This window comes from Pseudorasbora parva, chromosome 24, assembly GCF_024679245.1.
Source record: "Pseudorasbora parva isolate DD20220531a chromosome 24, ASM2467924v1, whole genome shotgun sequence".
NCBI classification, from domain to species: domain Eukaryota; kingdom Metazoa; phylum Chordata; class Actinopteri; order Cypriniformes; family Gobionidae; genus Pseudorasbora; species Pseudorasbora parva.
This window is the reverse complement of record NC_090195.1, coordinates 9,498,421-9,519,675: the sequence shown is the minus strand read 5'-3', so window position 1 is coordinate 9,519,675 and position 21,255 is coordinate 9,498,421. Positions and strand designations below refer to the sequence as shown.

At 39.3% G+C, this 21,255-nt stretch overlaps 1 protein-coding gene across 11 annotated transcripts in view; it reads left to right on the top strand.

Moving 5' to 3' along the window:
* ntng1a (netrin g1a) overlaps positions 1-21,255 on the top strand; it is a 118,611-nt gene that overhangs the window by 27,915 nt on the left and 69,441 nt on the right. Inside the window, exon 1 of one of the 11 annotated variants that reach the window (XM_067434493.1) lies at positions 6,260-6,380. The exons of the other annotated variants lie outside the window; for them this stretch is intronic. The gene's annotated coding sequence lies outside the window, so the exon portion shown is untranslated. Of the gene's footprint in view, positions 1-6,259; positions 6,381-21,255 lie in introns of those variants that run through there. 11 annotated transcript variants of the gene reach the window in all.

Below are 21,255 nucleotides of genomic sequence, written 5' to 3'. Positions count from 1 at the left end.
GTAGGTTTGAGAAAGGATGTACTCGGCTGAGGCTGCCCCGCCCGACAGCCCCAGAGGGACATTTTGATTTATTTATTTATTTATTATATATATATATTTTTATATTTCACATCTCAATATCAATATCCCCCAGCAGGTCTGCTTGTTTTATATGCTTGCAGGGCAACCGCCGTATACAAACCGGCGGCCGCCTGATCTGCTGCCGAATATGCCCTACCCCCAAAGCCGACTTTTTTTTTTTTTTTTTTACCGGCTTGTTGTGGGCAGCTGTGGGGCTGTGTGACGATGTGGACTCGGGGGAGAGATAGCTCGCAAGCGTCTCTTCCCCGCGAGACATCGTCGCCCTTTCTGAATGATAGATGCAGACCCATAATCTACGCGATGCCTCGGCAAACACGCGATCTGAGCCACTAAACTCAACCCCGTAATCTACACGCTGCCTCGGCAAGCGCGAGATCCGCGATCGAGTCATAGAATCTATATTGTAGACCCGTGATCTACACGCTGCCTCGGCAAACGCGAGATCCGAGCCACTAGATTCAGCCCCTCGTAATCTCAAACATACTGTCTGCTCGCCATTATATTGTTCTTTCTCTTTCTTATTTTATTTATATATTTATTTATTTTTTGGCGAACTTCTTGACACTCGGCCGGCCAGTCTAAACTTAACCTGCACACAGCGCGAGTTACACCAATAGCACCTCTTTTTATGAGTGTGTGTGTGTCGTTTTCTTTTGGCAGATCATCATCAGCGCTAACAACATCCAGTTCCTCGGAGCTGGAGTGCTGCTGCGCTTGTGCCTCAGCGCGAGCGGAAGAAAACCGCAGAGCGTGCTTCCAGCTCGCTAACTGAGGCATGAGATCCAGCGGGTAAAGGCAGAGATAGGGGATCACCCGTCTCTAACCCCGCCACTAGATCCAACTGCGATCCCCAGGACGCGAGCCTTCGCTGCGCCTCGGCAACAGCGGGACCCGAGCCCTGAGGACCGCGAGCCAAAGCACTCTCCTCGAAGAGTGCCCGGCGTGATCTTAATATGCGCATTGGGAGTCTCTCGCAATGCTCGCAGCCGACCCCCTCGAGAGCTGACTGGGCATGCTCGAGCCCCAAACACATCACACATTAGGACGTGTGTATCCCCACAGGGAGGAACACAACACCTATACTGACTTGCCATATTTCTTTCTTTCTTTCTTTTTTGAACACACACACAATAAATGGACATACAATTCACACAGAGCGCTTGTGAAGACACAGAAGCTAGTGACTGTTTGGTCCGGGCATGCTTTATAGCTTCCTGGTCGATGACGTCACCCGCCCGTGACGTATCGTCCCGCTATTGGACTGATTACACAAGTGCTTCATGACATGGCACGCAGAGGCGTCCCCTAGCGTTTCGACGCAGCTCGAAGTTCCCTCGAGATAGGGAACCACAGGTCAGCATTTACAGTATCTGACACAATATCCCTGGACCCTGTGACGTTCTCCGCTCATTATGTGGTTTGGTGGTGACACCAGGGCCCTTCGTGTCAACAGTTGTGAAATCCCACTATTCATCATGCCATTAAATTTTGTATTCATTTTCGATTTAGCTTAGAAACGCCTCAGCAATTTGTTTTATTCCCTCTTGAGCAAATTACACCCTGCTAATAATCCTAATTACTCCTCCTAATGTATTTCCCCTCAAACATTTCCTCTAGAGTGAGCCATGAGTGCATGGCCCATTATGGTTGCTTAAAGCTGCTGGTGTGGTTTACACTTAACTAAGAAGATCAGCTCTATTAAGAAACTTTACGGCACATATTCTTGCGAAATGCAGCACATATTCTTGGCAAACAAGGTTATGGTACAAAAACAGGCTTAAACGGCTCTCTGTGTGAACTTTGTAATAGCCTTCTGCCAATTAACAGCACTTTAGCTTGGACGTCAATGTTATCAGAGCATGTTTTGTTTCTGCTGCTGAGAGCAAACCTATTTAAAATGTCATAGTATGTGAGAACTAAAGATCTCTAACGGTGCTTTACACTGGCACTGAATTCTTCTATTGCGTTTGAACTCTGTTCTGCTTTCAGAGAATGGATGAAAGTAGAGGTAGGTGCCAGCGTGCCATGTGTCACGGCGTCGGGGCTTATTCTGCTCGTAGATAAGAACACAACATAAGCCGCTCTTCTCCCCAGTCGACAGGCCTTTCCACGGAATTATCGCCGTCCAAAGTTGTTTCTGCTGTCTATTTTTAAACAGGCAATTTGGAAGGCTAGGCATGTCTTCTGCCATAATCGTTTCATGTAAACTCTTTTCTATAAAGATAATGCTTCTAGGTTATGTGCAGCATCACTGTCAGTTTGATGACTTTTGCCAAATTTTCTCTACATTAATGAAATCTTGATTTTGGTTCAGTTAATGTTATTATTCGCTTGTTAAGTCGTGACGTAAGGAATGCCGTTTCTGGGTCCAAGCCTCAACTCGTTTCACTTGAGAATGCCATTGACGCCCGTTTATGAGCACTATTTATTCATATTAAACATCAAACGTTTAAATCTTTTTAACATTTTAAATACTTACAGTCTACACAACAGTCTCTGTGCTCACAGCGTCACATACATTAATATTTTAACGATTTAAAAAAGATGAATGAATTTTGAATTTTGGTATGGAGAAAAGGGTTCTGATTATAGCTTTTTTGTAGTATTACACCACATTGTGTGTATATTAGCACCGTTTGTAGTTTTTCTTGTGGTATAAGATAGAGCGTTTGGACCTGGAAGCGCTGCCGAGTGACGTCAGCCTTAACAACCGTATATGAAAATATATGCATTTAGTGGCTGATTTATTTGTTTTAAAATAATCCATTCTGTTGTCACCCGTTTTGGAGTTAATGGCTGCTGTGCTTTTAGGATTTGGGTTTGTGGGTTTAAAGCCAAAATGTTAGTATATTTGTATAACTATTATCTCAATATTATCTCTGTATGACTGTTTGCTAGAGCTGCTTAACTTGGCTTAAAGTGGAACAGGAGTAACTTTACTGTTGACACTGGGCACCAGGTGATTTCACTGAGGGATTCACCTCTCTATTCATCATTCCTTCAAGTGTGACTGATTCAGATGTGGGCAGAGAATACATAAAGGCTGAGATTTCAGGATCTAGATTAAGGTGTGTGACAGCATTTACGTTGAAGTGGTCTTCTTAGCATGCAGTGGTGATTTGTTGTCTGGCTCCTGTCTGGGTGACTGGCTTAGCTCTGCCTTTTTTAAGTCCATGTTAGGTTAGATGGTGTATACTAAAGAAAGCACAAGCAAAGCCTTTACCCACACTATTCCAATCTTGTTTGAAACACTGTTCTGTCTGCCTTATTTCTTGAAGTTTGTGCCAATTTTACCACTGTTCCTCAACTTTCAATAAGCCTGTTTTTTTAATGAAATGGAAAAGAGTTTTAATGCACAAATTAGGACAAAGAAATCAACAGATGCGACCTTGTGTAACATGCTCTGATCAATCATTTTATATTTTGAATACGTACACACAACCACTGATTGTATAAAGGAGGCACAGAGTTGATGTATAAATAAATAATAGCACAGGGCATGACGTAATGCAGCACTTATTCAGTTTAGGCCCTTCACTATTTCAGGAGCTATTTCTATTATATATTTTTATATTTACATTTTTGTATATAATTAAATATGTATAATCAAATATAATTTATTTTTATATATTAAATATGCTTTATATAGCTAACTCATTTTCATTTCATTCTCATTTTCACAAATTGGTTCTTTTGATCTGTTTATTTAATCTGTGTACCATGAAATTATGTGTGGCATTCATGTTTTCAAAAATATATATTTGAACAGCACTGTTTATTTTTCAATTAACATGTTCAGTACATATTAGATGGGGGGAGGGGGGTGCTTGGGGGCACAGTTTCAGCCAATCTCATGTTAAAGTTGAGTTCTTACAGAGTAGTATTGCATCCTTTGTATCTCAGAAAAGTCTTTAGTTTTGTTGGAATAATAAAAGACAGATGAGCTGTACTGAAAAAGCAGAGCTCCAGGAGGAAGACACACACACACACACACACACACACACACACACACACACACACACACACACACACACACAAAATAAAATGTACACAAATTAAATGTGTCCCTGTTCTTGATACAAAATCACTAATGAACACCTTTGGTTTTAATGAGAAAACGACTACAATGGTGGATTCAAACCCAGAACCAAATCTCAGACATGCTTGCTGGACATAGCTCTACCACTGGACACCAAATCTATGTGAAGAATCTCAGAACTGACAATATTGTATTATAGTTAGGAAATGTAATGTTAAGGATGAAACTATAATATTAAACATATCTTCTCATGACTTCCCCCACTCGTTTACAGTGTGCATTATAACATGAGTTCATGTTTTGCGTATAAAAAAACAGTATTTTTCAAACGATTTACTTATCTGTACAGCGCTGTTTCCTCTGTCCTAAAAACGGCCTGATGATTTCCTTGTTCTATGAAGTCCCTCCTTCAGAAACATGTAACGAGTTCTGATTTGGCCAGCGCTTCCCGTGTTGTGATTGGACAGCAGCTTAGCGCACTTTGCCCGGAAAGGTCCCGCCTCTTACCATAAAGGGGAGATGCAAGCGCTGAATGCGCGCTCTTCTCCACATGGGAGAGCAACAAGACCACGCCCCCTATTTTGCGTGTACTTGTGGGCGGAGGGTTAGTCAACAAACGGTTCTAGTGACGTCATTCCTGAAGAAAGTGCAGGGGTGTAGTCCAAACCGGTCGTTCGCTGTAGGCTTTGAAAGCGAACTTCTGTTAAATAAAATATCTTGCTTGGCATTGAACTTTGAGCTTTATAATTTTACAGGTATTATTTATGCTCTAACAGCAACATTACACACTAACTAAAGTTTGAAAGAAGGAATCGCGAAGAACGGGACCTTTTATACAAAGTTACCCCACTGCATCACATTATCCACGGATAACTTTTGATTCGCTATATACGTTCGTGTTGCTTACATTGTATGCACTTGTGCGCTGATTGCCAACAAAACACAAACATTTGATGCATTTTACTCATGGGAGAAGTGGACATACAAGGATTTTCCGCCCTTTATGAATTCATACAGGGTCATTCTCTGAAAAACTTTTTTAAACTTATGAGAAACTGGTACTGGAATATTTTTCCCACAGAAATACAGCATATGACTAACAATTTTTTTACACACTGGCCATGTTTAGCATGGGAATCCAACTAACAATGTAAAAAACTCAGAATGCATGATATGGCATTAGACCCCCCCTTAATTTAGATATTTAATTGAATGTGTTCATCTGAAAAATTCCAAACATTTCTGTGTTTGCTCAGAATATCAAAATATCAGAATTTATGCTGGCATTCAAGATGACTGTAATGAAATGGCATAGACATGCTACAACTATGAAATTAGGTCAGAATAAGAACACCAATGCTCATTAACTTACACACATCTAATGTTTCTGCAGCTTTTATTATGAAGCAACCCCAGACATACCTCCTTTTCACTGAGCTAAACCTAATGAATATTCAGTGGATCATTTTGGAAGGCTGATATGTCTCTGACTGGCAGCACCAAAACATCTTCAATCGTTCCCTTTCGGCCGTGAACCATCCGCTGCATGACAATTACAAACTCACTCAATAATACTGCTGACAGCTGTCACAAACACTGACAAATTTTGTTTATTTATTTAGATTTTTCCTTTTTTTCACAATTAGTGCATTTAATGTTATGCTTTTATTTATTTTCTCTTTTTTTTCTCCGCGTGACCTTTGGGAGTCATCAAAATGTCTTGCTTTTGGTTTCAAGAGCAGATGGGTTTGGGTTCACTGGATTTAAAACTATATATAATTTGCCCCCTGTGGATGCATTGGTCTGAGCAAAAACTCTTACATACCCATAATCTGTTGATGTTAAGTATTAGTCAGTGCTGTGTTGAATTGTAAACAATTGCACATTATCCCAGCAGGGCCATTACCATCATGACATTGCACACAGTTTATAGACAAATATATCCATGTACTTGACAGCAATATACTATAATCAGGTGCAATCTGAAAATAAGACTCAATATCCTCAGCCAGGCCAGTGTATCCCAGGGGGTGTGCAGGAGCAGACAGGAGGCTGACTCATGGTGTCAGCGCGTGCCATCCCGGGGTGGGCGAAAAGGACAGCCAGTTAACCACGGTCACAACCTCAGAACATTGGTCCCTCAGAGCTGACAGAGAGCTGAGAGGAGTCTGGCCCACACCTCGACAGCTAAGGGGATAAATGGCATCCAACCTGGGAAGTAATCAGCCCTGAGAGACGAGAGAAAGAGAGTGAGAAGAAGGTAAAGGTGTGGGGGGTTCATTTAGATATGGTAGTGGCAGAAACAGGAAGTTGAAATCCAGTTTGAATGATACAAAGAAAAAAGATTCAGCTCTTTATCTGTCTCTCATTTTCTTGCATTTAGTAATTCTGTTTCTCCTGATTGATCTGTCTCTTCTAAGCCTTGTTTGTGTTCTATGTAAAAAGGATTTTAAAAGCAGCTAATACAGTGAGCTCTAATACACATCATCTCATTCTATTCTGTTTGATGCTCTTCACTTTTGCGCATTAGGACTATTGATTTCTGTAGATTAATTTAGATGATCACAAAGCCGCAACTAGTGCTATTCCATGCAGAATAGTTATCTGCTCAGTCACTCAGAGCTGCTACAAAACAACTGTAAAACAAGCCGTAACATGGAAACCAATAAGTGACACAGTTTGAGCTCCTTTTCTCTCTGTGTACTTTGTTTTCTTATACCCTCCACATCTTATTAGGATTGGTAGTTGCTTCTGTACCAGTGCATATTTGGAAACAAATATGATCTCCATTCACAAATGTACTATCTTTGTGAAAAATGCTTGAAACCCTCGAGAGCTAAGGAGCCTTGCATTTACGTTTGGTGGGTTGATTTATCTCACATTTACTAACGAACACTCAGGAGATGAACTGAAGTAACACAGTGCTGCATTATCTTGCAAACCATTCAGTTAAGTGAACAATTAAAAATTAATAAGCAAACAAATGCTCTTTCCTTTGACTATCAGAGTGGCCACATTGCCTTTTAATTTAGTGTGGTTTTGTTTGATAGCTTGATAAAAGGCGGCAGAGTTTCCCAGGGGGTGTTTCACTTACCCAGATTATGTAGTTGAATATGTTGCATTTCCATGCTGTAATTTAAGGAGATGATCGGCACTCTTCAATATAGTTGAAGAGGTTATATTTTGATAGGCTGTCAAAATGGATGCATTACTGCATTTAAAGGGGTGGTTCTGTGGTGTTTTTCTACACTCTAAAAAATGCTGGGTTAAAAACAATCCAAGTTGGGTTGAAAATGCACCGACCCAACAATTGAGTTGTTTTAACCCAATGGTTGAGTTGTTTTAACCCAGTGGTTGAGTTGTTTTAACCCAGTGGTTGGGTTAAATGTTGCTTAAGACAACCCAATTGCTGGGTAAGAACAACTCAACCATTGGGTTAAAACAACCCAATTGTTGGGTCGGTGCATTTTCAACCCAACTTGGGTTGTTTTTAACCCATCATTTTTTAGAGTGTAGGCTTGGTTGTGTTTGGGGCGCAGTATAACATGTCTTAATACTTTTTTTTTTTTTACGTCGTATTTTTCTTATATTTTACCTTTATTCCACACCGCTGTCTCCACTGTCCTTTGAACGGCTTGTTTGCTTCCTGCTTCTATGAAGCCCATTACTCTGAAAAACGCAATGGTCTTAGATCGGTTAGATGGCCAAATGTAGTTTTTCATGTATTTTTATTGGCTGAAACGCCACGCCCCATTTCTTTAGTGGCAGAAGTCAAATATGGGGTGTAAATAATGGCGTCAATATTGCTATACCAATTTGAGCCCGAATCAGACCTAGATAGCGTAGATGAAGCCCAAGCAGAACCTCTGCATGCAAAGGCTTTTAATGGATGTTAGTGAATGGTAAGTATTTTCATATTTCAAGTATTTTTGTAGTGACACTGTCACTGCTGTTAGTTATCTTTTCATAATCTGGTTAAAGTTTTACTGTATCAGAATACACGACTGAGTAGCTTGTTTGTAAAGGTATTGTTTTATTTGTAGCATGAAAAACTTTGTAAAGGTATTGTTTTATTTGTAGCATGAAAAACTTGTTTATATATTTTATATACATAAACGATGTTCACTGGTGTGATTACATATATACGGTAAGTTTGTTGGTGTTTGTAGCCGTTTATTGGAGAAGAATGAAACAATTTAGTTAACTGCCTAGCGTAGCCCGCGTTGGTCTTGATGCAACCAAAACACACACAAAAACTACACATTTAAAAGAGATGTACTTACAGGTTTAGGCCCGTAAACAGCAGCTTCTGCCTTTAATGTGGGGACTGCTTCATCTTTTAGTATGAGCCATTGCGCAAATCCAGTATTGAACTCGTGAAGATTCTTGAAGCTGTCTTCTGTGAAATGTGCAGCACAGATGGCTAAATTTGCATTGTAATCAGCAGGAACGGAATTAAACACAAATTGTAACTATTGCTCCCGAAGTCCAGCGTCCCGAGGAAGGCCGAACACAGAAGTCGTGCACTTGGGGTGAAAATAACTTTGTTTCGATGGCATGTCTGCAACTCTCATACTTACTGCAACAGCTCTCTCTTCCGTGATGACTGCGTCGTGGCCTCGTCCACTTTGTTGCGTGTTCGCGGGGGCAGTGTTTATGTTAATAGCAAGGGTTTATGATGTCACAAACCCGGAAAAGAAGCTTGTTGTAGTCCAAACCAGTTGTTTTTGTAGGCAATAAACTGCCATAACTTTACTAGACAATATCTCCGTTTGCATTGAACTTTCAGCGCTGTAACTTTGCAGATACTGTTTATGCTCAAGCAGCAACATTATACACAAACTAAAGTTAAAAAAGTAAAATCGCAGGCAGCCACCCCTTTAACATATGCGATTAATGTTGAACATCATTCTTTTTTTTAACGCAGTGAATATATTTATGTAATTTGATTTGCAGTTAGTTTGTGTGCATTCCTTCTTCATGTGATAAATGGTTCTGTGCAAAAGATCATCTTTCTCTGTTCAGTGTTAGTTTGACAAGACAAACTTAGAACTAGATCGCTCCCATTATTATCAGCACAGCTGTCTAGACTTGAAGCACAGTGTTGCACTTAATATTCAGTTCTGTCATTCAGTCAATCCTATTTTGAGCATACTGCAACGCTACTCTTTTTATTCACAAATACAATAGATTTACATGCATCAAAGGTCAAAAAACATTTTAATTTTCTCATAATATACCTTGCACATCACGTAATTTCTAATGAGTGAGAAAACGGTTTGTTAAAAGAGTCATTCTTTCGAAACCCCTCCTTTCCGTGACCCTACTCTGATTGTTCAGACAGCCTAATCTGTTGTGATTGGTCTACAGAACACACTGTTCATTACCATATCTGAATCTCAGCTCTAGAGGCTTCCTCAGCACTTGTATACACAGTGATATGGACCGCAACAGTGGTGTCAGTTTCTCTTGATCAATTCCAGCACAAGTCTGTATCCTGAAAAGTGTATTTGCAGCAAAGAAAAAAGCTAAATTGTCAGTGTTTGTGGACAGGTCAAAGTGTAAGTGATATGTGTGTGTGCATGCTATCTGCATACATTCTTCCTCTGGATCTGTTTTTGCGTCTTGATTAATGTGATATGTAGTGTTGTATGACAGGGGACAGTTAACACCACTCTCTAGTCTACATTCAGCCCAAGTGTTCTCACTTCCTCTCTGTCTGCCAGCATCAAATTAAGGATCACTTTCACAGCATGCCTCAGCTAAACACAGTTTGAGTGTTTAGAGAACCCTTATGCATATCCAGAATGCATGATAGAGCCTGTGAGTTCATGAGTCCTGAAGGGTCCATCTGATCTCTTGCGTTGAATTGTTGTGTTTAAATAATCTTTAATGTTACAAAATTACTAATAGTCTGTAGATAATGCCGGAAGGTATTCGTTGCAAATACGTCAGTAGCACGCCAAATTAAATACAAACTAATTATAGATCCACAATGTGATTCTTTTGATGTTTCCTTTTCACTGTCATTCTTGTAATTTAGGCAGTTATGCAGCTGAATGGCGCCTGATTTAATTACTTGTAGCGAGCTCCATATTCCCATCAGAGGGTGGAGGGATAGAGGGGGATTGGCAGGGATATCACACCTCTCTGCCAACAGCCAACCTCCCTCTGCCGCTGGCTAGAGCCCCACACACGCTCCGCTGGAGGGAAGTGTAAATTTTTTCAGTGAAAAAGCCTTGATAGACGCTCACATATGCTCTCGTCCATCCGTCCGTCCATCTGTCTGTCTGTCCCATCCATCTATCCAAATGATTTAATAGATAGAAATTTTTATGTAATATGTTATTTGCTACTTTTAATTTTAAATGGGTGTTATTATGCTTTCTCAAGTTTCAAGTTTCAACTTTAGTTAGAGTGTAATGTTGCTATTAAAGCATAAAAAAGATATGAAAGGTTGCAAAGCTCAAAGTCTACTCCAAAGGGAGTTATTCTCTTAAACAGAAAACAGGGGGATCATGAACAACAAGTGGCTTATTGGGACTACAACACACTTTTTTTATGGATCTTTTGAACCCATGGACTATGCAACATAAAAAAGTGGTAGCCGAGACCTGGTTGAGCTACGTCTAGAGAAGACGAAGAAGACCTGCATTTTTCAACCTCGGTTCCACCCCTTTGTTTGGCCATCCTAAGACGGACAAACTTAGAAAAGAGTCATTAAAATTTATTTTTAACACTGTTCCTGAACATAATAAGCCCAATGTTTATCTGTGTGCCCGAAAACTTAACAGAATACAGCTTCCAGCACCTGAGAGAGTACAATGACGGCTATGCACAAAAGCCTCTACGGAAAGACTATAGCATTTCCCACTTTGTAGGGACAATCGGTTGTTTAAGGATCACATATAAGTTTTATTACACGTGGCTTTACTAGTATAGCTAACATTTAGGGCTGGGTATTGTTCAAAATCTTTAGATTCTGGTGCGATTTCGATACCTCAGTTTTCAATACCGGTTCCTAACAATACTTTTTTGATACCATATGCAACCGACTAGCAGCACAAGCTAACATAAATAAAGTGGTAGTCAACATGGGGTTTCACAACATCGGTTTAAGTAGTGAAATTACACTTATCTGTCAAGTATTTCCCCGAGCATGATTGCCCCCCCCCTGCTACTCCCTCGCTGACCTGTATTCACACTTGCACTTAATGTACCGGGCCGCACGTGTCATTCATGAAGCAACTTTTTGTCTTGAAGAAGAACCGAAGAAAAGCACTTTCACTAATAGACTGCCTAATGGATTTATCAGTTTTGTCGCGTAGCGATTTTCACTTGACTGCACTGCACATATCAGAAGATTATTACGAAGGCAGCTGACTTTGATGAAGGAATTTACAGCTTTACTTGTAAACTACAATTCATGTTAATCAATCAGGTGATTACCAGGACCGTTATTAACCTAAATATATACTTGATTTAATCGAAAAGTGTATCAAATTAATAATTTGGTGTTTGCTGTCGTAATGATGACCGTGGTGCACCGCTGTTCTGAGCTCTGGCGCGGTTCGCACTCACTGCATGCGAACTGCATTCGAGCCCAACCGAACCACGCTCTGGCCCATCTCTTCCAATCGGGCCAGGGCCACCTAAACGAAATGCGCCAGGGCACGGAACGGAGCACTCACACTTGTAAAAACGAACTGGGCTTTGGGGCTCAAACACGCTTGGGCACAGTTCAGTTCAGAGCGCCTAGTGTGAGTACAGCACCGCCTTATCGCATATGTTGAACTTTGCTGACTCGGCATCCACTTTTATAAAGTGTAGCCAAACTTTAGACCTCTTTGGCATTGTAAAACGATGCGGTAGAACACATGAGAAAAAACAATTGTGTTGTCTGTCACTGCTGCGAGTATCTTCAGAAATCTTCCCCGTCACGTGGTGGTGGACAGCCAATCACCGGTACTTTAGGTCCTTATATGCAAGTATATGCTTATATGCTTTTGGAAGCGAAATTTGACACCGAAAGATAAAAAAAATTCGATACTATCTCCGTTTTTTATTTGATACCATAAAAGTATATTTAAGGATTTTTGCCAAACGTTTTGTAGTACCTGTCTGAATCTGTCTTTTCAGAGTAAGATTGTTTAGAAAACCCCTCAAATTGATGACTGATGACGTTTCTACTCAAGGGCTTTGTGTGGGGTGTATGAAACTCATTCGGACCTCTCCCTGAGTCATGCAAGATGCTGCTGGGTCTGACCTTTTACCTCAGAGAGATGTAATGTCAAGGCTTGCCAGGAGTGATTTTGTAGATTCTTCTATTACTTGACTTGACTTCCTGGATTGCTGACAGCACCGGTCAAATTCAAAAACCGCAGATATCTATCTCACATCTCAAAGTTAATATGTTGTAAATGGCCACTGCTGTTTTTGAGTATTAACTTAATTGCCCTATTGATAAGACCAGTTTGGACTTATCAATAGGGCATCAACTTATCCCCCCCCCCCCCCAAACATTAGGCATTTCGTAATACCAAGTATAACAAATTCAAATTTGTTTCGTTGGTCGACTTAACATGTTTGACTCAGTAGTATAAACTCCCAGTCAATCCACAAATAATACAGCAGCATACTTGATGACTTCACTGGTTATAGGTGCCTACACTAGTTATCTTGTAATTTAAATCAGCAATAAAATGCCTCTTTTAGTTTTCATTTTATATATTAAACTTTAATATGTGGTTAAAGGCAACACATGCATTATCTACATTGTATGTATATTTATTACTGCATCTTTTCGTTTTCTTTTTAAAATATTAGTTGTGTTAAAATGTTAATTTTAAAGAAAAATAATAGCAATTAAAAAAGTATATGGTTAGGTACATAGGGTGCATGAGCACTGAGATCCTGTAGATAGCATGGATCTTACATCTCCGAAAGCATTGGAGCACATTTTCAAATAGCAATATCTTTATAAATCGACTGCATATTTGAAGTTTAAACTACTACATTCTCACCTGATAAACCCTTAAAAAGACATTACGTGACAATAATAGTAGTCTTTTAAAAATTGTGTGGGTTTTCTCCTCTTCTATTGCTGCTCGCCAGTTGGTGCGAGATGCATTGTAGAATACTTGGATATCTCAAGTCTGCATAAATCACATCTCAATACATCCTTGATAAAAAGGGCGGAGTAAGAACACATCTGGGGTTTTGAGCTGTACCAGGCTTAAAGGTGTCATGAACTGTTTTTTTAAAAAAAATTATACTTTTGTCTGCGGTCAACTAATGAAGTTTGTGTTTTTTTTACATTCAAAAACATCATAACTAATAAGTAAAAGGCTATTTTCTACACTGGTTTTGAGGCTCTCTTCCCTGTCATATCTATGCCCCTGTCAGTTCACATGAGGGATTGTTTTGAAAGCGGCAACCGGAATGATTCTCTCGAACCCCAGGGCTTGTAAACGTCTTTATCAAACAAACACAATGATGTATTTCTCATCCACCCGCCATTGATTGGAATATTATTTTTGTATTACATGACCCGCCTGATCGGTCAATATGTGAGCCACGCACACACACACACACACACACACACACACACACACACACACACACACACATACACACACAAACACACACACACACACACACACACACACATGCACGCACACACCCTTCAAATGTCATGTCAAGACAGAGTGAATAGCACAGATCAAGAAAGGAATATTATTTCACTATTTGGAATTAATTTTTGTACCCCGTCTGGAAAACACATAGCCATACATGTCTGAGTCCAGCGTGCTAAATGTATGTTCTATTAGACACGTACACATAAATAAAACTATCTATAGCAATGCAATACTATCACATATAAAAACCCGTTTTACTCACATAAGTGTGTTGCACCATTCCTGTTTGATCCAATATATAAAAGGCACAGCGTTGTTTTAATCTGTGTCTGCAAATCCAGAATCTGACACTTGTTTACAAACGATTCTGCAGTGAAATCAAGTGAACATTAAAAATAAATTAAGTATCACACATTCCTAATATTAGGATCCAAAGGAAGCTTATAGAGCGACTGTGTTCTTCCAGAACCAGTAATAGCGCTTGCTATCTTCTTCGGCATGTTTATTGTTGTTGGCTAGCGCGAACCGATCACCTCCATGAGTGGATGGGCAGGGCTACTGAATTACACGTTCTATAGAGGTGTGTTTCGTTGCACGATGACGTCAAGATGCAAACACGATCGTTTTCTGGGCCTGGTGTCTATAAAAGCTTTTCGACTAACAATGAAGTTTCAAGTTCTGAAACTTACAGGATTATCTTATATTACATGACCTTTTATATATCAAAAGCTCAAGCGAAAGTTGATTTCTCAATTCATCACCCCGTTATTGTGAACTTTGAATTGGAACAGTACTACTTGGGCAGAGACTTGTGGCGTTTCACAAGAGCACAAGTACCAACAAGAATGTGTATTGAGAAACAGCTAATATCGGCATGCTAAATCCAAATCTTTGCAGCCACAAACAAGAAATGGAATTGGAAGTTGTTGTTTTTTAGTTGCTGAAAGTCTGTAGTAGAATCTGGGGCAGCTTTGAGATATGAAATATACAGTGGCAGATTCTACAGACAGGTGCTACTGTGGTGTACTGAGTGTGGGAAGAAAAGATCGTTCCTCGGTGTATGTGTAAGCATGGGCTTGTGAATAGCTGCATCAGAGCTGTTCTAGCTAACTCACTGCCAGGCCAGCATTATACAAGACACATGTGCCTCACTTCTACTTCTGGCCTCACGCTCTGACTCTTATCTAATGAAATAATTCAGAAATATTTTTTCTCTCTCTCTTAGAGAAAGTGACATAAAGAGGGAGCGAAAGAGAAAAATACAAGAAAGATGTTTTAGCAGAGGATAGGGAGAGTTTTTTTGTGGCGCTTCGCATCAAAAAATCACAAGCCCCCGCGCAGAACTTCAGTCGGAGCTGTCAGCTGCATCGATCTTAAGGAGAGATGTGTCAGACAGAGCCAAGAGAAGTGGCTGAGAGTCGGAGCTAAGGGGCCTGTTGGAGAAACAGATGGAATAGCAGAAAAGGAGATAGGAATAGTTTGACAATAAACATCAATAATGAAAAAAGTTTGACAATAAACATCAGAGAAAGGAAAGAAGGGTTGAGACAGAAGGAGGAGGATATGGTGGAACGTTCAGTCTGTAACAGAGTTTTAAAACATGGAAATAAATAATTTAATAAAAATGTGGGTTGGAAGTGCTTGCAAGGTTACACAGGCTCATACAGTTTTATTTTTTATATATTATAGTTTGTTCACAGATAAAAACACAAGTTCAGGGCTTTAGATTAGCATATGGTAAACACCTAACTCGACTCTTATAAAAAACATTTACTTTAATGGCATAGTTCACCCAAAAGTTCAAATTTCCATAACACGCAGAAACATTTCTAAGCTTTGATTGCAAAGCTTAATTTTCAGCAGCTACGCTAGAACAGCATTTATTTAAAATATATGTATTTTTTGTAACCATGCAAAAATGTACTCTCTTAAATTTGATGAATTTAATACAAACATAATCTTACTGAACCCAAATTTTCAGCAGTGTGTATTATCTATTGATGAGTGTACATCAGTTTTATCGAATCAGCATTCACATGTTAATATCAGAACCCATGGTGTGTACTTATTTCTTGTGTGACTTAAATGGATGGACTGCATTTATATAGCGCTTTTATCCAAAGCGCTTTACATTTTTGCCTCACATTCACCCATTCATACACCGACGGCGATGTCAGCCATGTAAGGCGCCATCCAGCTCGTCGGGAGCAGCTGGGGTTAGGTGTCTTTGCTCATGGACACTTCGACACTTGGTCAGGTGGAACCGGGGATTGAACCACCAACCTTTCGGTTTGTAGACAACCTACATGAACCACTGAGCCACTGCCGCCCCAGGCAGTGCCACTTGTGCACTTGTGCACTTAGAGTGCACAAGTGGCTATTAACAAAATGTGTGCCATATCATAGTCCCTTGAGCCAATCGTTCATGAGGTAGTTTTGTTAGTATGCTATATCCGCAGTATGATAAATATGTTTGTTGTTAACTCACTGTTCCAGATGATAGGTTTCACTATTTAATTAATTAATTTATTGATACAAAATAAGTTTTTATGGTAACACTTTAGAAAAATAGTCATTAGTTAACATTAGTTAATGTATTAAATAACATGAACTAACCATGAGCAGTACATTTGTTACTGTATTTATTCATCTCTCAGACTTTGTTCATATTAGCTCACAGTACATTAATGTAAACAAGATTTTAATAATACATTAGTAAATGTTTAAATTAACATTAATAAAGGTAAATAAATGCTTTATAAGTGCAGTTCATGATTAGTTCATGTTAACTAATGTTAACTAATGACCATTATTCTAAAGTGTTACCGTTTTTCGTTTGTTTGTTTGTTTGTTTCCATTCAAACTGAGAAACTCTTTCATTGAGTGGTGCTGTTCGAAACCTGCAAGGATCCATTTTATGTAGAGAAACATATTTAAAGATATCTGAATTCATCTTTATATTGTTTTATGAATTGTGAAAAAGTGTTATTTCTGTAAAGTTATATGATGCTTACTAGAAAACACTTTAAACTCTCTGTACTCTTCATACTCTCCATACTTACACACACACACACACACACACACACACACACACACACACACACACACACGTCGTGTTCCCATGTTTTATGGGGACTTTCCATAGGCGTAATGGATTTCATACTGTACAAACTGTACATCCTATCCCCCTACACTGCCCTGCCCCTAAACCTACCCATCACAGGAAACATTCTGCATTTTTACTTTCTCAAAAAAACTCCTTCTGTGCGATTTATAAGATGTTTTCCTCTTGGGGACCTAAAAATGTCCCCACAAGGACAAGGATTTCGGATATTGCTATCTTTGTGGGGACATTTTGTCCCCATAACGTAGTGATTACCAGGCCACACACACACACACACACACACACACACACACACACACACACACACACACACACACACACACACACACACACACACACACACACACACACACACACACACACACACACACACAGACAGAGACACTATTGTGGACCCCCATGCTGAGCCCTGCCAAGTGTAGATTGAGAATTTAGGGCTTCATGCTATTTTCTAGGTTATCTCATTAGATTGTTCTCCAGGCTTAATTAGACCCTTTAAGAAATCTAAATTCATCTTTTATTTCTGTGGAGTGGAGTTAATCGGCCAAGTTGATCACATTTTAAGTTTTTAATAGCAGTTTGTCAGGAAGCAAATGAGTCCGTCTGGACTGAAAAACATCCTGGTATCATTACACGTGGGGAAGTAAAAACAAAAGCATCTTCACCTTTAAAAAAATGTTTGTGCAATATCCTCAGTGTCTGTCTCTCACCTCATCTTTCTTTCTCTGTAAATACAAAAGCTGCTTGTGTGTGTGTGCACACATGAATAAGTCTAGCAGAGTACAGAGGATTGTTCTCTGGTCCCTAGATTCATCTGTCAATCATATTTCACATTCAGCAGTGAAAAAGAGTAAAAGAATCCCCGGTGGAGGGTCCAAAGAGGCTTCACTGATCGCCAGGGGTGGTAGGAGCAGAATTTAAAGACCACTAAAGCAGTCTGCCACACACCGACAACATTCAAAGCCATATTGAGTTTAATCATCCCACAGTGCTCCAGTACCGAGAAATAAAATGAGCAAAATACAGCCTCAAAAAGACATTATATCCAAGAATGGTGAAAGTATCAAATAAAGACATTTGACTAAATTCTTTCAGCAGTCAAACACCTTTCGCTTTTCTGAGATTGTCAGAATTGCAATTTAACCAGATTAAACACAAAGGGAGATCTCTGAGCCAACAGTAATTAATGTCTGCACATCGACTCTTAATTAAGCAGACACTAAATATTAAAACTATATTATGGTTGTTCTAAGGGCCTGAGATTTCAAAGGAAGTTTCCTATCAAGGGACAATTTCCCTGTCAAAAAGAAAATCCCAGAAGAGTTGTTATGAAATTATTCTGAATGAAACCCTCAGGCTGCTATTTACAGAGATTCACCAATGACATGGATGAGAAATTACTTTTAAAATGCAAGTTGTAGCTGGCAGGAACAATATGGGTCCATATCACAGATCTTTATAAGATATTATGAATTGCAGCAATGTTTTTTGCAGATCTCTACAACCACTGCTTGTCTCCTCGTATCCAGCACATTACTATTATCATAAAAATATTAGTATTTTGGAAATGCTGCAAAATTGAACACCTTTCTTGGTGAAATTAGTTTTCCATCCTGGACGCCCTCAGAGAAGGGTGCGGTCAACACTGAAACGCTTGTTCATTCAGCCGCACAGTATGTATGTCTGACTGAAGGTAGAAAACACTCTGAAGAAGGACTGAAAAAAGAGGAAATACGATCTGTCAGTCAGTTCAAGACTAAGGTGGGATTATCAGGTCTACGACAGCATGGACAACCTTATCCTCTATAAGTTCTGCTGCCATAGTAACTCACACCATGGCCTCGGTATGCACCATGAATGATGATTTGTTAACTGCTGAGAGACTCATGATGTGCATGATCACAGTGGGTGGCATGATGAAAGAGTGTGTAAATAATTCTATAAAAGCCAATGAATTTGCTTTAGTAAGTTTCTCAACTGTTCCAGTCCATGTGCTTTATTAAAGGGGCTTTACTGTGTATTCTTAGCTTCTTCTTTGTTTTCTAAAACTACCTTATAGTGTGTATAATCATGGCTGTAAAGTATTTGAGTAAATGTAATTAATTACTGCACTTAAGTATCGTTTTGGCTACTTTGTACTTTAACTGAGTATCAAAAGTTATAACCAATTTAAAATTGTGTATTAAAAACTCCCTCTGAATTTAACATTTTATGTTTAAATAACATCTGCTGTGATTGGCTAGTTGTTTTGAATGTGAAAGTGATGCATTTTTATGTTTTAAAGTTGCTGTCAGGTGCAAGGAATTTGGCAATAACAACGTCTTTGCAAAGCCTACATTGTGAAAGTTTCTCAAAGCAGTCCATTCTGAAATATACAGCACAAACTGTTAGGTCAGCGCGAAATTATCAGGGACGATGGTCAAAAATAAACTTGACAAAGCTAGGAATAGAAAAATGTTTGGCAAACGTCCCCCACAACTAGCAACTAATTGGAAATGTATCTTTGGGTTACTAATATCTACTTCCTACTTCTTTCTTATTACCTGCAGTGTATGTGGCCCTATATTCTGGTTTAAAATGCAATTTTCTTGGAACGAAAGACCTTACTTTTCAAAGTGGAAGTAAGATATGTTCTGGATAACTGGATAACTTCCATTACATTATCTGCCGCCTGGCGTGGTGCTTCTCATCTGGTGTATGATGCTTAATAAAACCCTGTCCGTGCTGTTTTTATCATTACAATAATACATTAAAATAATGCAATTCACATTTATTTGTATACCGCTTTTCACAATGCACATCAATTCAAAGCTGCTTTAAAGGAAACTAGGGTCCTAGAAAATAGGCTCTGGGACTGTTGTCCTGAAATTGCAGGAATTCCATTTATGTAAACATGTCTACATCTAGTATTCAGCAGCTTGGCTTGTCCAGGATAGACAATTGTATAATACTATTGCTATGACTTAACAGGGCAATCTGCTGAATACTGAATTTGTGTAGTATAGTTTGTAGGGCTGTAATGATTCTCCCAACTCACGATGCCATACTAATTTCAAAAAACTATTTTCTCACGATTTGTTTTAACAAAATGAGATTTGAACCAAAATTATCAAATGAAAGTGTCGTTTTATTTCTCAGACAAAGTTCTGCATATTTCTTTTTTTTAATTTATTTTTTATAATAACTTGATTGAAATGTTTTAACAGATCCTCACAAAGTCCCTTCAAGTAGATCTTCCAATGGTGTTTTCTTGGGAGGAGATTGTTTCAGCTTCTTCACCCTCATCCCGCACTGAGGAGGAGCAGAAATAAAAAAGCTAGGTCAACTTTAAGTACAACAGTGACAGGTTTTTCACATTATAATAAAGGCAAGATTTTAATTAGAATTTGTATCATTACACTCACAAGAGTTAGAAAAACAGAACACATTAGATAAATATGCCATAATAATCAACAAATTATTGAAAAAAAATCCATAGTAAAATAAATACAACCCCTGGTTCTGCAACATCACAGTGTTTTCCTTCAGTATGTGGAATACATCATCACACTGGTCTTTTTCTTGATGAGGAAGAGCCTGAAATCCATTTACTATGGCAGAAAATATCCTTTCATCTTTCGCTGTGAAAACACTGATGCACCTTGTGATCCGTGGCAATCACCCTCAACGCTGCAAGTGGTGCTGCAAATCCACCGGTCGATGTGTTTTGGCATATTATCTTTTTACATGCAGACGGGGGTGACTGGAGCCTCTCACTGTGGTGATTATTAGTCTAGAAATGTCAAAAGGTCAAAATGCCGCCACACCTCCGATTTGAATGAGTCAGCGTAAATTACGCTCTTACCATCGCTATGCTTCTGTTTGAAGGTGCGTGCACACAGACAGACAGGACCGATCCAAATTCGATACCATGCGTATAATATTCTGTTATTGTTAAGCCCCAGTGCCCCACAAAAGGCACAAAAAACATTATAAAGCATCATCAATGATTCGTGATTATAAGTGTTCTGAAGCCATTCCATAGTTTAATGTGAGGTACAGATGAATATTTAAGTCATTAAATTCAAGTTCACGTCAATGCATGCTTCCCTCCGCTTCGGCTCAGTCTCATTCATCTTTCAAACTGTGTGTCGCGGTCGGTTTCGACCAAGCCTGCAGTCTCCCTCTCATTTACTGAAGCTTTCGTGCCTCGATCGCCCCCCGGTGACCGGTCCCAGTATAGCCACCCCTCTGTGATTTCTAATGGACGCGAGGCAAACTAAATAATAAAATTACACTTCAAAAAATTTCCCCCAAAGTTAGTTTATGTCACTGAAGGCAGTTAGCATCACGATGATTTCATTTCAGGTGTTCGTTTTAAAAATAATTTTAGT